General features: G+C 42.3%; 1 protein-coding gene across 7 annotated transcripts in view; it reads right to left on the minus strand.

Moving 5' to 3' along the window:
• ZNF827 (zinc finger protein 827) overlaps positions 1 to 14,885 on the minus strand; it is a 192,280-nt gene that overhangs the window by 52,673 nt on the left and 124,722 nt on the right. The window lies entirely within an intron of this gene.

A 14,885-nucleotide genomic window follows, 5' to 3' on the forward strand; every position in this document is an offset into this window, starting at 1 on the left:
CCTTAAGTGAGCTTAGTATGTAGCCAAACTGAAATATGTACATATAAAGACTATGGCCATATTTCTATTTCATAAGGAAGATTTTATAGTTCTTTGTTAATAACTTACAGGATATGTAACTTAAAATTTTTGAAATGACTCTGCCAGTATTTGTTCATTGTAACACGAGATGTTTGGGAACTTTGTATGCAACCATGAGAATATTATGATGCAGCTCAAAGCATTATGAATCTTACCTTCCTCCCTTAACAACTTACTCACTCTAATAAATTTGATTTTTTTAATAAGCGTTCCATGCTCATTATAGAAAACTAGAAGAACACAGACAAATGGGGGAAAAAAACCCCAAACCATGACAGTTCCCATCATTACCCAAAGACAACTGCTATGAACATTTTGGTGAACTTTCATTTTATTCCTTTTTCATGTCCAAATGCCTTAAAAAAAAAAGACATTAATTACTATGAAAGGCTTGTAATCCAAGGCAAGTCTTAGTATGACACCAGCGATGATATTTTTAAAATACCACATTTTCGAGTGATAAAAGTAACAGTTGGGAGATAGACCGGAGTGCTTTAAAAATTAACATTTTTCATAAAAATGAAAAACAATTTGGCCAAAAATAGTGTCAAAAATAACTTTCACATACCGAAAGCATGCCTACATGTTAAAAGCATTTGCAAGAGTACACTTTTTTTTTTCCTGAGTAAAATTTTCCCCTGCTTTTCTTTTGGCAAGTACCTACACAGTACATACAAAATTAGTGAGCAAAAAAAGTAATTTGTATGAGTCATCTTGCCTTTAAGACAAAATAGTTACCTAAAATCCACATAACCCATTAATTCCTGCCTCCATACTCTAGCAAAGATTGACAACCAGAATTTGGACCTAGTCTTTTTTATTTTTTTAAATCATTCTACCCCTGGGCTACCTGACTCCCTAATTATTCTGTTTCCCATTCCTATTATAGAGCTCATTTCCTTGATAACCTCACCATTCCCTTTCCTGGGACTCATCCATTCATGAATATTCTAACTAAACATCCCTAAGCCTAATTCCATTCAAGTTAAAAGAGTAGCAACTCATCAGAAGGACTCATCTCTGGATACTTAAGGCAGGAAACTCAAATCTTGAGACGGATGAGTCATTTTGACTGGAAAGCCCTGGACGGGAAGAAGGTACCCAAGGGTACATGTCATAGAAGATGAGAAAATCATGAATGCCTAAGGTGCCAATCAGGGCAAGACTGGGTGGCATCCCTTTGTCTGAAGTACTCTGACATCTTAAGATAGGTTCTGTGTTCCAAACATCCCTTACAAGATTTTCCCCAACATTTTCATCTCTTCCAGCTGACAGTATCTCTGTTCACTTCAGTAGATCTACCATTTTTTTCTGGGATCCCATTTAAATGTGGTTCTGTTGACACTGATTGCCTCGTCCAAAGCTCCAGGCATTATCTTCACGATAGAAACTTCCAAGTGGCGTCAAGTGTTCAGTACCAGAACAAACAACACAGATTCACCTTTGTTCAAATGATGTGTCTGATGATAAAAATAATGCATGCTTACTGCAAAAGCAAAAGTCCATAAAATATTAGTAAAAGTCATTTGAAAGTTTAATAACCCTGAGATGACAATGAACATTTCTACATCTATCCTTTCTGAGTTTTCCCCTATACACATACATGTTTACAGACCATGTATGCACGAAGATTTGTAACCCGATTTATATCCTCATGAATTGTATGAAACGCTCGATTAACTCTGGCATCTTGCTAGGGGAGTTCACCAAGGAAAGATGGATAAGAATCACTGCTTTATGTGCATTTTTCTGAGTTCATTTAATCGAGACAGTATTAGGGATCCAAGCCATCATATGTGTAAACAATAAATTCTTAAAAAAAAAGTGATTTGAATACATAAGTATCTCTCTTTACTTTTTTTAACTTTAAAAAATTATAAATGCTAAAAAATAGAACAAAAGATATAAATTGAAAAATGAAAGCACACCTCTCACTATCCCTCTTCTCCCAATCTCAGTTATTTTCACTCCTTGTGGTAATTCATCACTGTTCAGAGTTCATACGTGGGGAGATTATGTCCACATATGCACGCATACTATGTGTACATGAAGTGTACCATGTCTTTTCTTAAGAAAAACACAAACGAGACTGTGTCAATCATGTTGTCTGTAGCTAGCTTTTAAAAATCTAACAATGTATCTTAGATATCTTTTCAAATTAAATTCTAAAAGATCTCCTTCATCCTTTTTTAATGGCTGTGGCATTTTCCGTCAAATATTCTATGGTTAATTTCACCAGTTTTCTGCCTATGGACACCTGATTTGTTTTCAGATCTTTATGCCAAAAGCACAGCCTTGTCCATATACCTTAGTGCTACTTGTTCAAGTCTGTTGGTAGATGAAAGTCTTAGAATGGCACATCAGGGTCCAAGTTCGTAAAATAACAGGGAACACTGTATTTCTCTGTAACATAGAAAATGCATTTCTTATTAACATAGAGAATGCATTTCCTATTGATGTGTTTAGTAGATTATTTAATGTAAAACTTGCCTCATGTAAGTTCCACAGAGGCTCACAATAGAAAAGGAGAAGGAAAAGATAGGGATGAGACAGAATGCAAAGCACTTTGCTGTTGCTCAGTTGCTCAATGATGTCTAATTCTTTGCAACCCCATGGACTGTGGCACACAGGCTTCCCTGTCCTTCACCATCACCCGGAACTTGCTTAAACTCATGTCCATTGAGTCGATGATGCCATCCAACCATCTCTTCCTCTGTCAGCCCCTTCTCTTCCTGCCTTCGATCTTTCCCAGTATTAGGGTCTTTTCCAATGAGTCAGATCTTCGCATCAGGTAGCCAAAATATTGGAGCTTCAGCTTTAGCATCAATCCTTCCAATGAATATTCAGGATTGATTTCCTTTAGGATTGAGGGGTTTGATCTCCTTGCAGTCCAAGGGACTCTCAAGAGTCTTCTCCAACACCACAGTTCAAAAGCATCAATTCTTCGGTGCTTATTCTTTTTTATGGTCCAACTCTCACATCCATACATGACTATTGGAAAAACCAGAGCTTTGACTATGTGGACCTTTGTTGGCAAAGTAATGTCTCTGCTTTTTAATACACTGTCTAGAAATTGGAAAAGTTTTAGTTGATCAGTTGTGTCTGACTCTTTGCAACCCCATGGACTAGAGCCCACTACGATCTTCTGTCCATGGAGTTCTCCAGGCAAGAATACTAGAGTAGGTAGCCATTTCCTTTTCCAGGGGGTCTTCCTGACCCAGGGATTGAACCTAGTGGTCTCTTGCATTATAGGCAGATTCTTTACTGTCTGAACCACCAGGGAAGCCTAGGAGGAGACAAGTAACTGAGGGCAGAAACGGCTGTGTGTGTGTGTGGCAGGGGGAAGTGGGTGGGTGGGTGGGTGGGGGCATCTCCACCTCCGGGAGGCACATCTCAGCTAATTTTTGCAAAGGTGAGGAGGAAGGTGTAAGACTACGGAGGGTTGTAGCCTGACAGCGGTGGAAAACTGTTTCTCTCTTCAGGTGTAAGAAACAATTGGGGAAACATCAGAAAACTTGCAGGACATTTCCTAAGCAAGAGGAAAAAGCCATGGATCACTTTTTAATAATTTGAAAAAAAATATATTTCCTTTCCTTGGGCTGCCCACATTCCAAAGGGCTTCAGGCCTGAATTCAAATCTGACTTCACACACAGTTTCCCATTAGTATGAATGAGAGACTCCTATATGAACTTCTGCCTTATTTGAATCAAAATATAACACTGTCTCTCAATAAAATAATTAACTCGAAAAGAGAGGCTGATCTGATAAAGCAGTTGGCACATGGATGAGACAACAATTCTATTTGAAATAATTTCAAGCTTTGTGAGACTAATGACATAGGGAATTTTATGCCTGGGAAATTTTATTATTACACATGAAAATCAGTATTGGAGTTTCACATAAATTCCAGTGTTAGCCTTTCACATCAAACCATTGAGTGTTCTTGGACCTCCATCTTCCACTCTCTGCTCTCAGAAATGCTGCTCCCGAGTTTCTTTAGTGGCAGTCAGATCTATATCTAAGGTGAAAAAAGGAACACAAAGACCCTACAATCTTTCTCCTGTCAAGCTTAACCGTTTAATTCTAAGAAGAGAATTATGTCAGAGTAGGCACCCACATTAGCAAGAGAAACCAAACAGATTTGAAAAAAGGCTATATCACACACCTTACATCTATAAAGGGGTCCATTTTAACCTACAGCCAAAAACAGATCTGTGTCATAATCAAAGTCTTATTGGATTTCTCTTTAGAACATTTAACACTGTCTCTACAAACAACAGAATTTTTCAGTGCTATGCTTTCATCCAAGATTGATGAGCAGTTACACTTGGTGGTGGCTTCTGGGTGATGTCGTGGTCAACAGGTCAGCCTATGCCCACCAGGGAGTTTACTGCCAAGGGTAGAAGGCTGATGATTAAACAGGAAATTCTAAATATCCAAGGAAACCGAGTGGCACCTAATCCAGTTTTGGAGTGGAAGGGAATGATTTCCAAAGAATGCTGCTGCTGCTGCTACTGCTGCTAAGTCGCCTCAGTTGTGTCCGACTCTGTGCAACCCCATAGACGGCAGCCCACCAAGCTTCCCCGTCCCTGAGATTCTCCAGGCAAGAACACTGGAGAGGGTTGCCATTTCCTTCTCCAATGCGTGAAAGTGAAGTCACTCAGTCGTGTCCGACTCCTAGTGACCCCATGGACTGCAGCCCACCAGGCTCCCCCGTCCATGGGATTTCCAGGCAAGAGCACTGGAGTGGGTCGCCAGTCCCTTCTGAGACTATTAAAAAACAAACAAACAAAAAAACAGCCTATAGGGAGAGACTTGCAAGTATCAGTTAGACTTTATCCTGAGAGCAATGGGAAGCCAGCAGGGTGGAGAGTGAGATGAAGAGATATGAAGAGATATGCCTTATGGCCGCAGGATGGGAGGACAGGAAGACCAACCAGAGGCCACCGCTGCAACCCAGAGGACTCATGATGGGAGACGTGAACAAGGTCACTGGCATTTGGGATAGAAAGGAAAATACTCGTTTAGGAGAAATGGAGGAGGAAAAATCACTGCAGGGTAACTGGCTGGAAATGGCGGATGGAGACGAGGCAATAACAGAAGATGATGCAGCAAATGCTGCCGTTCCCTCCTCCCCTCCCCGCCATCACCCAGGCTTCACCACTTCAGCACCCGAGGGGCTTCCTCTGGCCCCGGGAGTCTGCTCTGCCCTCCTGTGTGGTTGAGACCAGGGTGCTGGGGAGCTGACTCTCCCTGGAGCAGTGTGAATCCCAGCTCTCTCAGCCCCTCAGGCAAAAAATCCCTGAGGTGTGTCCTCCACAACTTCCCAGAGTCCCCCGGGACAAGAATCTCCGGGTGGTCCACCCAGGAAACCTGTCTGAGAAGGAACCCGGTGCTGGGTATCTTCCTTTCCAACTGGCTTCCACATCCCTCTCCCAGGGTCTCCTGGTCTCGCTGCCTTAAAAAAAAATTCTTGCACAAATATCTGTGTCAGGATCTGCTTCTGGAGGAAGCTGAACAAATGGTGTTTAACTTTAAACCTCCCATGGTTTGTGCCATGGGAAGATGGTGATGCTACTCTCTAGGCTAGGAAAGAAGACAGAGAAGAGGGTTTTCATCCATTCTCATTATTTGGGGAGGGGAGGGATGGAGGGGAGGAAAAACGATACATTTAACCGGGGACCTGTTGAGTCTAAAGAACTTGCAAGAACCCCTATGTGGGATGTCTCAATAGAACATGAGAGTGAGGCTGTGGGGCCTGGATTTCATGGGGCCAATGCAAAGACTACCCATACCTCTTCTGCTGCTGCTGCTAAGTCGCTTCAGTCGTGTCTGACTCTGTGCGACCCCATAGACAGCAGCCCACCAGGCTCCCCCGTCCCTGGGATTCTCCAGGCAAGAACACTGGAGTGGGTTGCCATTTCCTTCTCCAATGCATGAAAGTGAAAAGTGAAAGTGAAGTCGCTCAGTCGTGTCCGACTCTTAGTGACCTCATGGACTGCAGCCTACCAGGCTCCTCAGTCCATGGAATTTCCAGGCAAGAGTACTGGAGTGGGGTGCCATTGCCTTCTCTGATACCTCTTCTAGCTCACACCTTTCTTTCCTGGACGATAAATTGAGAACAGAAATGGTAAGAACTCTGCTAAAGGAAAAACACTGCATCAGAGAGAACGGCCCCCAAATAAAGGCCCTGACTGTCATTCCAACAACTGCGTGGAGAAATGGCTGTGGCATGACGTGGGGTGGGGGGGAAGGGGGCGTCTCTTACCACGGCGAGGTCCCCATTTGGCCTGCATGTGGGAATATAGGATGGATCAGTTTAAATGAAAAATAGATAGTCTAGTTTGCAAGTGGAATGGCTTTTCTTTTTTTCTACCCTGGTTACTGGAGGGCAGTTGCTGCCATGCAAAGGAATAAACACAAAGAAGAAATTGCATGAAATGAGAATATGTATTTTTGATAGCAAAGGAATGGAAGAACGTATTGTATATACAGAAAAGGCCTTGTAGATTGAATTAGCCCGTCCCAAACTGAAGCCAGGGTCACCACATGGCAATTTTCAAACAAATACTCTCCATCGTCCATTACACATATGCGTGGATTTGACCTTTTATAGCACTATTCATTCTCCAAGCATCTCAATAGTCTTTGCAAAAACTAAAAACACAACCACGGGCACTGCATCGGTCTTATAAATGGCATGCAGAAAATTTTATGCTCTGCTCACAGGAAGATACGAGGCCAGGGCCAAAGTGTTCACAGCCCCAGGGGAAAAGCTGTACCTGAGAAATAAAGTTCTTAAACTGGGTTTTTTTCTTTGCCATGTAATAAACTTGTAATAGTTTATTATAAGATATTGAATATAGTTCCCTGTGCTATACAGTGAGTCCTCGTTGTTTATCTGTTTTATATACAGTAGTTAGTTTCTGCTAATCCCAAACTCCTAATTTATCCCTCCTGCCCCTTCCTTCCCTGGTAACCACAAGCTTGTTTAATTAGTCATTAAAAAAAAAAAGAAAGAAAGAATGCCATTGGCAGCAATATGGATAGACCTAGAGATTATCATGCTAAGTGAAGTAGGTCATACAGAGAAAGATAAATGTTGTATGCTATCCCTTATATATGAACTCATTTACAAAACGGAAAACTGGGTTTTAAAAGGGCTTTTGTATGTCACCATTTCCCACAAAGTACAAACACAAAAGTGTTGATGATTGTCTTCAATACCAAGTGACTCAACCCTAGTGCCATCTGGGCAAAGATAAAGGGATTTGGCCCAAAAACCACAGTGTTGTTTTCTTTTCCCCCTCTGTCTTTGTGGCTTCCATACACAGCTCAGGTGAGGCACTGAAGCTGGAAATAAATTTTTCCTTTGAAAAGGTTACCCCCCTCAAAAAAAGGGAGCCTCCCCTTCATATGTGAATACCACAACTGCTGGTCTGCTGAGATTGATTAGTTATATTTTTGAGAAGATTACCTTGGACACACAGCTGACTGTGGTTAAAGCAAGACCTTTCACTGCAAAAAAAATTTCAGTGGAGTCAACACCTCCTCTTTGGAATTCATCTACACTCTAAGTCCAAATTAGGCTGCTAAGTCGCTTCAGTCGTGTCCGACTCTGTGCGACCCCATAGACGGCAGCCCACCAGGCTCCCCCATCCCTGGGATTCTCCAGGCAAGAACACTGGAGTGGGTTGCCATTTCCTTCTCCAATGCATGAAAGTGAAAAGTGAAAGTGAAGTCGCTCAGTCGTGTCCGACTCTTAGCAACCCCATGGACTGTAGCCTACCAGGCTCCTCCATCCATGGGAGTTTCCAGGCAAGAGTACTGGAGTGGGGTGCCATTGCCTTCTCCCAAGACCAAACTAGGCTAGTGAGGGGCAAATGGGGCTAAGTGTGAGCACATTGTTTTTAGTCTCAAAAATCTAGACTTCCCAGGTGGTGCTAGTGGTAAAGAACCTGCCTGCCAATGTAGGAGATGTAAGAGATGTGGGTTCGAACCCTGGGTCAGGAAGATCCTGTGGAGAGGGAATGGCAATCCACTCCAGTATTCTTGCCTGGAGAATCCCATGGACAGAGGACCCTGGTGGGCTACAGTCCATAGACTCGCAAAGAGTCAGACACGACTGAAGCAACTTAGCACACAGGCAAGGTTATCTGGATCAGGAAGTTCCATAACAATGAAAACTTCTCCTTCTAGTAAACAGCTGGACAGACTACGTAGCTCATCGGAAGTACATCAATGAGATTCTATAAGCCCCACAGAACAGTTTCCCACCTTGAAACATTTTATGCGACAAATAGAGATATTCCTATAAACTAAAAGTGGTCTGATTGAAGGCAGCTGGCATCATCATCACTTTCATGTCTCTGAAGTGAAGGCACATTCCTACTGATGGTGTGGAGGTGGCCACATGGCATCGAGACCCATCTATTTGTGAATAAGCCAGTTAGCCCTAACACACGCAGACATAGTCATAAGTACACAGCCTGATGAATTTTCACAAAACTACCTATCATGTAAACAGCAGTCAGATCAAGAAATAAAACAACCAGCTTCCCAGAAGCTCCTCTTGTGCCCCCTTCTCAGTCACTACCACCCCCAATACTGTCTTTCAACAATTATGTTCAAACACTTGTTCCTTCCCCAACTCTTAGCAGAAGTGGTAGAATTTCTAGTTGACTAGACTGATGTTCCCCTGGACCAGCATATAGTTTTGGCTCTACAAAGAAAAATAAAGGAACCTGAGCTGAAGTTACAGTTCCACTGCAGGTGGCAGGATTTTTGAGGGGGAAAAAAAAAAAAAAGGGAGACGTGAAAGAAGCTTGAAGCTCCTATATTCTCTTTCTACTGGAACCTTAGTTAGGATTCTGATTCCCAGTTGAGAACTTTTTCTTTTGCATCCCTGACCAGATCACAACTCATTTCAGTTTTGTGTTTTATTTAACCAGAAGGTTTTAACCCAGTTTCACAAAACTATTTCCTATAGCTCAGACCATCCATGAAAGATTACTGAAAAGAAATATTGTTTCTTTACGTTTCTTGACCAAAAGAAACACTTCAAGTGATACTGATTACCAAAGTATTAAAGCAAGAAAGAAAAGAAGTGGAAGAGAAGAGGACAAAATTAGAATCATAGTAACAAACAGTACATTCTTATCTTGTCACTGCTTTGAAGTATCTTATTTAAAGGACCACTTTTTATTCCTGACTAAAAGAGGGCCATCCTTCACGTGTCAACTGGGAGTGTGTGTGGGCAAACACCGGAGAGGCGTGCTCCTGTGCTCACTGCTGGGGACGTGTTATCTGACTTAGGAGGCAGACTGACAGGGCAGCAAGGGAGAAGATGCACCGTGGAGTTCTGGGGCTGCCGCTCACCAACTGGATGACCTTGAACAGATAATTACAGGTATATCTCGCTTTATTGTGCTTCACAGATTCCAGTTTTTTTTTTAAAACAAATTGAAGGTTTGTGGCAACTTTGCATTGTCACATGATAGCATTTTTTAGCAATAATCTTTTAAATAAGGTATGTATACTGTTTTTTTTGTTTGTTTCTTTTTTTAATGGTTTCTCTAGTGGCTCAGACAGTAAAGAATCCACCTGCCAGTGCAGGAGACTCAGGTTTGATCCCTGGGTTGGAAAGGTTCCCTGGAGGAGGAAATGGCAACCCACTCTAGTATTCTTGCCTGGAGAATCCCAAGGACAGAGGAGCCTAGTGGCCTCAGTCTATGGGGTCACAAGGAGCTGGACACAGCTTAGCAACTAAACCACCACTACCCTCATACTATCTTTTAGAAATAATGCTACTGCATATTTAATAGACTACAGCACGGTATAAATGTAACTTTTATATACACCGAGAAACCAAAAAATGTGTGTGACTCACCTTAAGGTGCTATCTGCTTTATTGTGGTGGCCTAGAGCTGAACCCACAAAACCCATAATCTCTCCGCAAAAGGTACAAACTTCCAGTTGTAAGATAAACAGGTTCTGGGGATGTACTGTACAACATGGTGACTGCAGTTAGCAATACTGTATTGCATATTTGGAAGGTTCTCAGTCACAAGAAAAACAGTTTGTAACAATGAAGTGATGGCTGTTAACTAGGCTTATTGTGGGGTTCATTCTGCAATATATATATATATATATATATATACAGACACATATATATAAAATCATTAGGTTGTGCATCTTAACCTGTCAATTACATCTCAATAAAACAGGAGGAATGGTATGAAATCTCTCTGAACCTCCATTTACTTATCTGTAAGTTCAGCTTAATTCCTGCGTCTCAGGGATTCCCAAGTAGTGTGGTTGTAAAGAATCTGCCTGCCAATACAGGAGACACAGGAGACGCAGATTCGATCCCTGGGTTGGGAAGATCTCCCAGAGAAGGGAATGGCAACCCTCTCCAGTATTCTTGCCTGGAGAATCCCATAGACGGAGGAGCCTGGTGGGCTACAGTCCATGCGGTCACTGAGAGTCAGACACGGCTGAGCGCACCATGCCTATATCTCAATGGGTTGTTTTCAAAATTAAATGAGATGACACAGATCCTGGGCCTGACAATTTAGCAGGTCCTTGATTAACCATTATCTTCTTCCCCTGTACAGGACAAATTTGTTTAATAAAAAAGGAGCTTAAGCCACAAAATGATACACACCAACAACACCCCATGTTCTACTGTTTGTCCATGACTTAGTGTGAATTTTAAAAGAATCTGCTTTGTTTGAAAAGGGATTGAAGAAAACACTTTGCTGTAATCCAGAAAAGCTTGGTATGTCTCTCTCTCGAGAAAGGAGTTAGGAAATCTTAACATACGTATCTTTTAACCCACTCCCTGAGAGGTCCTTCCTATCTGGCCAGCAGCATGGCAGGCCATCACTTAGTTGCTGGTGGCATTCTAATGCAAGGCACCATTAATTTAGATTTCAGAAAATTACATATGACACGGTACAACTTGTATTAGATTGATGAGCAGAACAGAAAGAGGAAAATGGATCAAGAATTGGCCGGGGGACAAGGCAGACCATTCCAAATCCATCTTTTTATTTAACATCAAACCTGACTGGCATATCCAGTCTTGAACTAGATTTGCCCGTGTTCTTTACTGCTTGTTTGGATGACATAACCAATAACCAGAAAAAAAGAGTTTCTTTTTTCAAAGGGAAGTTAGCAAATGGTGGGGGAAGGGATTGACAAATACAATTGCTGATATGTTTTGCAGTGTCTGACTCCAAGCTCCACTCGAAATAACACACAGAAGCATCGGCGACCCCTAACACAGTGCAAGAATCCCATGGAGACCTGCATTTTCCTTTGCACCCACTCTGCTTGTGTTTTTGTTTTGTGGCTTAATACACAGCACGCATACTGTGACTCAAAACCATAATAAAACAGAACTGAAGCTCCACATTGCTGAAAAGCAGTGCTGGGATGTAAATCCTTCTAATAGCCTTTGCTTCAGAAAGAGGATGGGAAAGCAGACAGAGCCGCAGGTACAGTGGTTCTGGGGCTACTCCTTAAACAGATCTGCCTTTCATGCCCGCACCCCCAACCCCGGACCTCAGAATCTTTCCTCTATTACTGTAAATCTTTTACAAAGTGAGACAACTAACAATTAGACAAAGTCCATTAAATTATGCACAGTCTGTAATTTTATCTCCGTCACAATCGGAAATCTCTTTTATCTCTTTTGTATAATCCCCATCAGCCACAGCACTGCCCAGGGTGGACTCAGTCATCTATTCACAGCCTTCAGGAAGATATTTTGTCCTCCCATCCCTCCAGCAGAAGGGGACAGCAGCTTTTAACTTATTGTTTTATTACGGATTCCTGGTGTTACCTCTGCCTAAGATGTTCGCAGCAAGTAAAAATGTTAGGTCTTGGCTCGTGAGCATTCTTCGGTTCTCAGGAAAGTCAGTCTAGAAATAGTGGCAACAACCAGGGCCAGGACACCATGCAGCTCTGTGTTTATTCTATTTCTCTGGGATGGTGGCAGCTGTGTGTCTCAGAGACCATCTGCCGGAGGCAAATGCCTAGTTAACTGCGCTATTCTCGAGTTCCCCACGATCCACGGTGCTACCATCTCTCCCCACTTTGCTTTCTCCCACACTGCTTGCTTCGTTCTCCACGGGGCTGAAGCACAATCACCACTTACTGCTTGCACCCCTTCGGCCTGGAGCTCCAGACCTTAAATGATCCTCTCTTGCGATACACTCCCCTGCCCCGTGGTCTCACTCCAAAGGCGTCTGGGAGACGCCTTTTCATTCCATTGATAGAGGTATCTAGATACATGCCAATATATATTGTTGAGTGAAAGCCAGGGGGTTTCAGCATTTGCAAAGGGCTTTCTTGGATCTGGACTAGGCACATTAAACCTCATTAATTATGGTCTCCACTAATTGAGAATCTGAGATCATTCTCCAGGCTGACGTTTATCTTTGCATGATCTGTGGCGAGAAGTTTGCTAAGTAAAGAAAGAAGAGAAATAATATTTTAATGGTGACGTTTAAATTACCCAAGAGAAGGTGTCTAAGGATGCCGAGGCTCTTATTTATATACTAGCAACCAATGATCTTCTGCCTAGTCACTAAAGCAGGCTTTCTCCTTTCTGGCTTCCCCATTTCTGCTCAGTCACCATCAGTCCTTAATTCAACACACTTACAACAAAGCTAACCAGTCTTCAAACTAGTCGACTAGCTTGTTGCCTGCCTGTCCTATCCCCCTCTTTCCTTTCTCAAATCCAGGCCTTCATTAGACTCTTGAGGGTCCTTTGGACTGCAAGGAGAGCAAACCAGTCCATCCTAAAGGAAATCAACCCTGAATATTCATTGGAAGGACTGATGCTGAAGCCGAAGCGCCAATACTTTGACCACGTGATGTGAACAGCCCTTAAGACCCTGATGCTGGGAAAGATAGAGGGTAGAAGGGGGCAACAGAGGATGAGATGGTTGGATGGCTTCATTGACTCTATGGATATGAGTTTGAGCAAACTCAGGGTGATAGTGAAGGACAGGGAAGCCTGGCGTGCTACAGTCCATGGGACTGCAGAGCCGGACACAAGTGACCGACTGAACCAAAACAACAACAGGCCGTCATTAACAACGTTATCCTGGTACTAGAGCATCTCCACTGGGCAACTCCTTCTATTTTCTACAGGAATTCATGCTTCTTATACCCTAGAATCTTAAGATCTTTAACTGTAGCTTCAAAATTTCTTTGTTCCCAGCACTGCACTTATCGAAGTCCCAGAATAAACGTAGGTTTATCATATTTATCTGAGACCTCTGAGGTCTGACACATTTTGGGATTCACACTTCTTCTGATTTCTGGGTGATAATGTGGTACATAAGACATGATTTTATGTTACACTCCACTGGGCCTTCATCATCAAGCACATTGATATTTCTGCAACAAAATGTATGAATTTCACCCTTGGCATAATACATAAAGGCTATAAATAGCTTTCCATTAGGTTTTGCCACCAAGCAACTTATTCAAAAAATTGTTCATTTCAGAACTGTGGGTAAGGGATTGGGGAGCTCAAGTAGGCAGCATACAATGGCCGTTTATCACTGTCCAGATGTCAAAGACACGTTTTCTTGAAAAGTCTCCATACTGCAAAATCCTTTGTTTAGATTGGTTTTCTCTACAATTAGTCCAAATTATCAAGGTCTTTTCTTACAAAGCACATCTTCAAAGAGATAAGACACATACCTCATATGAAGCAAAGCATATCATTCAAAGCAGATACTGAGAACTTTGTGGTCACCAGGCTGTCTTTACCATTTTTAATTTTCTTAATTTTAACTCCATTTCTACAGCATATTTTACAAAAGGCCCACTTTTAATGGTCTGTTTTGGCAAAATTTAAATATAGTTATTTTGCTTATCCTCTGCCTAAAGAAAGTCTCTTTCAAGAGCAGAGATGGGCTATCCCTCAGAATGTGGATTTGCATTTTTAAAACCCAAGTTTTGCTGATTCTTCCCCTCAAAATAAGAGTTAACTTTTTTAAAGTGTGAGAGTTTATCTAATTTGTAATAAAAGTCTGTCAAGCAAATCACAGGAAGCTCTCCACTCCCCCCTCAACACAGCACACACAGTTAAACATATTACTCTTTGAGGTCGAGCTGTAACTTGACTAATAAACCCTTCTTAAAATATAGCCAAGCCAAACGTTCAGCCAGCAATGCAGGGCTTGTATATACATCACAGGATGCTAGCTGTATGGGTCACAGCACTCTGACAGGCAATTCCTAGGCAGTTATTTTGACATTAGAAAGTCACAATCCATCAACTTAACAGCAGGGTGATAATTTGGGGACCGGGGAGATAGCTATTCAAAATGACACTGTGGGAAGTAAACAGTAGTTCAAATAGCCCCTGTTTGAGAATGAAGACATCAACTAAGCAGAATTTCTTTCCACCTCTAGAACCAGGTATTACGTAATATGTTTTTGTGTAAGCATGTTATTTATGGCGTTTGAATAGCCCTGAGAGGCTAACAAGCCTGCAGGTACCAGGACCCTTTGGAGATGAGGAGAAATAGATCTGCCACCACAAGACTAAAGAATGACAAAGAGTGGCTTCTTCCCCATGGTTTGTCACGAACCACTTCCAACAACCACAAGCCAGTGTCTCAGAAGATGCAACTCGGCTCTTTCTGAAACGAAAAACGCTCAGCTCTGCAGCCGTCTGCATCCATGACATGGGTTCCTTGCATGTGAGGGGGACCCTGGACTTTACTCTTGTGGGAATTCCCAGCCAACCACCCTGGACTGTGAGCCCTTTCTGCAA

The sequence above is a fragment of the Bubalus bubalis genome, chromosome 17 (genome assembly GCF_019923935.1).
Source record: "Bubalus bubalis isolate 160015118507 breed Murrah chromosome 17, NDDB_SH_1, whole genome shotgun sequence".
Lineage (NCBI taxonomy): Eukaryota > Metazoa > Chordata > Mammalia > Artiodactyla > Bovidae > Bubalus > Bubalus bubalis.